Source organism: Aptenodytes forsteri, unplaced genomic scaffold (genome assembly GCF_000699145.1).
Source record: "Aptenodytes forsteri isolate BGI_AS27 unplaced genomic scaffold, ASM69914v1 Scaffold333, whole genome shotgun sequence".
NCBI lineage: Eukaryota > Metazoa > Chordata > Aves > Sphenisciformes > Spheniscidae > Aptenodytes > Aptenodytes forsteri.
In genome coordinates, this window is record NW_008794542.1 from 1,878,131 (window position 1) to 1,883,334 (window position 5,204).

General features: G+C 36.2%; 1 protein-coding gene across 1 annotated transcript in view; it reads left to right on the plus strand.

Annotated features, from left to right (window-relative positions):
- The first annotated feature begins 2,134 nt into the window (after nucleotides 1–2,134).
- RBPJ (recombination signal binding protein for immunoglobulin kappa J region) overlaps nucleotides 2,135–5,204 on the plus strand; it is a 33,026-nt gene continuing 29,956 nt past the window's right edge. Inside the window, exon 1 of the mRNA XM_009272298.2 lies at nucleotides 2,135–2,172. The gene's annotated coding sequence lies outside the window, so the exon portion shown is untranslated. The remainder of the gene's footprint in view (nucleotides 2,173–5,204) is intronic.

The window sequence follows — 5,204 nt, forward strand, 5'->3', positions numbered from 1 at the left end:
CCTCATCTTGGACTGGATCTGTTGGCCACAGTACAAGCAAGTGTGGTGTGCTTGATGCCTCCTTTGCTCCAAAATAGGCACCTCAATTTTTTTCATGGTGAATTAAAATGTGCAGAGGGATTGAAACAAAGACTGTAGTTCTACTCAAAATCAGGGAGCTAATCTATAGTGATGTTGTTTGTCTGTAGATTATTGCTTAAAGGTAATCTGTTGTCTAGTTGTGAGGCACAGACAGGTGAATCCTCTGCCAGATACAATGATCCTAGGTCTTCAGGGGAGAGCAGTAACTGCATAGATAGTACTGGGGGAAGGGGGGTGGGATATGCACGCCTACTCACACTGTTATCCAGGGAAAATCAGAGGCACAGGGCGTGCTCGGGAGATGAAGCTAGGCAGATCCTGAAAAGATAAGTGGTAGAAGCAGAAAGGCTTTGGGATATAACTTCCCTGCTGCCAAACTGCAAAGCTGTTTGGGTTTTCTAGTTACCTTTTGGCATTACAAATATCAATGTAGTGATACATACCACAGAGAAAAATATAAATGAAGTATGTATCCAATAGACCTCGAAACTTAAAATATATAGAAACAAATCTTGCAGCAAGAATTTTAGTTTCATTGTTTCATTTAAAATTAAAACAAAGCCAAACAAGTGAACAGTATACTAACAACAACAAAGTAAAACGTGAAAGGAACTTATGTCTGGTCGGAAAAGTAAGTTTTGATTTCATTGTTTAAACAGAAAAAAATAATTTGGCTTCACTTGCTTATTCAATTCCTCTACATAGAGTGGACTACCAGTACTTTAGAAGTCTAATTTCTCAAGTCTTGAAAAATAACTTCAAAATTTGCTGAATGTTGTTGTCGCTGTCTTTTCAGGAGAGTGCTATTCGGCTCAACTATATAAATGGCAATAGCTATGTATTTTTACTTTGTACATTTCTAGAATTACTTAAATGAAATAGGAATGTATCAAATCATTCCACCACCAGTTGCTGTAGAGTTCAGGACGGATCGACTGCATGAACAGGGGAATTTCTTGTCATGTCATTTAGCGATCAAATTCTTGTTGTCCTAGGGAGCCTCCAACACTGTTGTAGGGCAGTATTAGGGGAGGGGTTTTTCATTATCCAGGAAGCATAAAGGGAAAGATATGCCTACTTACCAAAGAGTTCGGCAAGTCATAGAGATATTTATGAACACTGGCAGCAGAAGCACAATCGCTTATGCCTCAGTGGTTTTGTTTTGGTTTGGTTTGGTTTTTTTTTCTCCTCCCCTCTCTTCCCTCTGTGTCCTCATTTTAGCTTGTGGTTATACTTCCTTACCAGGTTGAGCAGATGTACATTGCTGGGTATGGCCTTCCTTTTTTCAGGTCTTTTACCTGACCATTTTGGTTTACTCTGAGAATGTTTTTGTTAATGAAAATGTTTGTCCTGTGTAAATTCACTGTCTTATGTAAATAAAGACTTTTGTGGAAAGTCTTAACCTAGTGTAAAGAGTGTACTGTCTCTCAAGAACAGTGTTAAAGCACTGAAAGAAATATAGCTGTGTCAAAACACTTTATGGCTAAAAAACGTTAAGTGTATAGCAGGATATTTCTGGATCATGCTTGGCTACATTCCATGAGAGAGATTTTTCTTATAATTCTGTACTGGCACGTATGAAATACGTTGTCATCCTTTTTGTAAGAAGTCATTAAGGAAAAACAGATTTCTGAGAAATTGTCTTGATGGGAAGCATTCACTGTGATTTGTCAACTCAGAGATAAGTCTGTTAAAAAGCAGTTATTAACATATAGAAATTGTTGGCACTTCTGGTCAATGCTATGGCAAAGATCTTCTAGTTATTTACATACTTGTGATATCTGAACTTTTGAAAAGTGATTCAGAGAGAAAGTAAATGTGACTAGCAAAGAAAGTTATCTAGTGTTCCAAATAAAAAAAGCCTCTGCTATTGTGGGAAAAGCTGTTGCAAGGAGGTGGTTGATATTTTAGCAGTAATCTATCTAGGAAACTACAAAGAAAAGACACCAAATTCCAATACATTTTCAAGAATTGTAAAATTGGAATAGTATTTCACTGTAAAATTATGACTAAACACTTTTGTTTTAAATTAGCAACTTCTTCTTTTTTCAGGAAATTTGGAGAGCGACTGCAACCAAAACGGCTCACCAGGTAAGCAGTAAAGAAATTACGTTTTTAACAATTTTCTGAAGTTACCCTTTTCATTCTCAGAAGGATTTCTAAGTTAAAAAATTGTGGCTTGCTAATCCTAGAATTTTAAATATCAGAGCTTTTCAATTATTGTATGCAATCAGCAGCCAGAAGTAAAATTTTGAACAGTGAGTGGCTTGTTTTTAATATGATGCTCAAAATGCCTTTTCAAAAATGGTATTGTCTTCACATATCAGTTAGTGTATATAATTCACTAGGATGTGAATCTCCTTAGTTGTAAATCACCAGGAATGAGCCGGATTTCTGTTCTGGGGTAAAAGTGTCTGGTGAGGTCATGTAAAATAACACTTTTTACTACCTGTCATGCAGCAGGTAAGAGCAAAATGAACACAGTGCTGTCAGTGATCTTAACCAATTTTTGGTGAAATCTAAACAGTCAGAGATAGTATTAAATAGTACCATCAAGTCAATCCGTTCTGAAAAGTGTTTAGAGTGACTGGAGTACCGTGCCTGAGTTGCTCCTGGTCTGCCTGGGAAGTATTTATAGTAGAAGCTGTTAAGTAGTTACCATTTTTTTCAAACTGTTGTAACACAGTCTATGCAAATATTTATTATTCTGTGCCACAAACTGTGCCAATTATAAGTAGCTACTGAGTTTAAAATCCACTGTTTGCTTGAAGTACAAAAGATGTGCAATTTTTTTATGGTTTTGTGTGGTAATAGTGCTGTATAAAGACATGGAAACCCATTGTCACTCTGACCTACTTCTGTTTTGAATGAAATCATGATGCCTCGTGTAAAGCATGGGATGGAGGAGGGTATTTACATTTTGTGTTGGGGCTATCTGTCTCATTGCATTTCTGGATAAGCTTCAGGTTAGCTTGTGTCATTGTTAAATGCAGTCATTTCAGTGCAAAATTGATCTATACTGACTTAGAAGTAACTGAAAAAACATTGCTGTTTCCTGTTGGTCTACCTATTTTCAGGGATATTTAAAGATACTAAGTTTTAAGTCATGAACTGTTTTCCATCTTGAGCAGTAACACCTGTTAGTATCACCCTGAAGTTACTGATAGAATTTCTCTTCTGTGATTTAAGAACAACAATAAAATTATGACTAATCAGTGTAAGGTCTTTTAACTAAGTTATCTATTAACTATAGTGACTCTAAATTTCGTGTGCAGGATTTTAGCTACTAGATGTGCCAGGTACTCTTTCTGTGAGTACAGGGTAGGCATCTGGGAACTGCTAGCCATCCTTCAAAGCAGTATCTTGTAAACCTTTTCTATACTGATAGAGACTGGAAACAAGCAACCTAACTCTTCCTCTGAGGAGAAAAATGCTGAAATGGAAAAAACCGTCACACAAATTTTTAAGAGTATGATTTGTTTATGTAATGCTAAAAAATGTATCTGTAAACGCTTAAAGGCATTTAGTTCAATTATTGGAAAATTATTCTGATTTTTTTGTGTAAAGGCAGTCCTGTTTGTCTAATAATTTATTCATCGTCATGCAAGATCCAGCTGAACAACACTACTTTGTTCATACTGTGCTGGTTGTTTTTATGTGTAAACTATAATAGTACTACCTTCGTGGAGAATTTTAAGTTTTAATAATGAAAAATGTCGTGTAAGAATTGCAATGGTTATGTGTTTTCTTTATCAGTGGGAGGGGTTGGAGGGGAACATTCCTAATTCTCCTAGGAGCTTGGATTGCACAAGTCCACTGTAGCAACAGACCAGTAGAAAAGGCAGAATTTCTTCCTCGTACAATGCTAAATAAACATTAGATAGCACCTAGTGTTTTTGTGCGTGGGTTGCTGGTTTTCAGTGTTGTTTTTTAATGGTAGTCAAGTCTAAAGTTTTTAGTGTGACAGATGTTCTTAATTTAGTATGACAGTACTCTTAATAGAGTATTTCAAATTGTCAGATAAGTTTTTAAACCACTTAAATGCAGCTAATGTATATCATAATGAAATGTATAATAATAATTTCACAGTGAATTTTGTTTTGTGGTTTAAAATATATTCTTAAACAATAGTTGTAAATAAAGTAAGTCTGTGCGCTTTAAGACAGTTCTTCCAGCTGTGCTTTCATGGATAAGCATCAGTTTTACCAATGTCAAATGTAAATAGATCAAGTTAGTCCAAATTTAAAACAGTAATTCAAGTCTTTGCTCTTATATCCTGCTATTTACACAGAAAATCTAGCACACACATCACTGTCTTACGTAGGCATGACAAATGCAAGAATTTACAAAACATCATTAGCAAAGCTGGATTGTTGTCCAGCACGCCCGACCCCCCAATCTGCTTGCTTTCCTCTGTGAAACTATATGTGGGGATTTCTTTTGGAAAAGGTCTTGTCCACAAAATACTGCTTTTTATCTTCCATCTTTTTTCACTGGAAATGTTTGGTTTTCTAGAACTGTCCAAAGGGAATTCAACAGTTGGGTGCAGTTCACAGAAAAAAACCCCAAAAATCCCTCTTCTGTAGGGTTTCATCTCTCATATGACTTCCTGTTAAATTCATAATTTGTTTCTCTGGTTGATGACTTTGAAGATGAGTGCATTGGTGGGCATTCAACCTGCAAAAGCTCCTCCAGGGACTTAAAAGTGTTCCTGTCAGCACTCCGACACAGCTAAACCCTAGGGTGTTGAATTTGGCATGCTGCTTAATGAGCAGTTAGATTATTATACAGAAGAATGATAGGGTGTATTGTTCTCTTATTTCTCTCAAGGAATCGCTGTTGGTGTGTTTGAGGTAATTATAGCTTTTATATGACGTCTGTCATTACAGTGATGATGAACAATAGAAAATCTAATTTTTTTTTTTTAACCTGATTGTATGCAGGAAGTAGAGGCTTTCTCTAGAAAACTAGATGAAACATGTCCTGGTTTTGGCAGGGATAGAGTTAATTTTCTTCCTAGTAGCTGGTACAGTGCTGCGTTTTGGATTTAGGGTGAGAACAATGTTGATAACACACCCATGTTTTAGTTGTTGCTAAGTAGTGCTTACACTAGTCAAGGACTT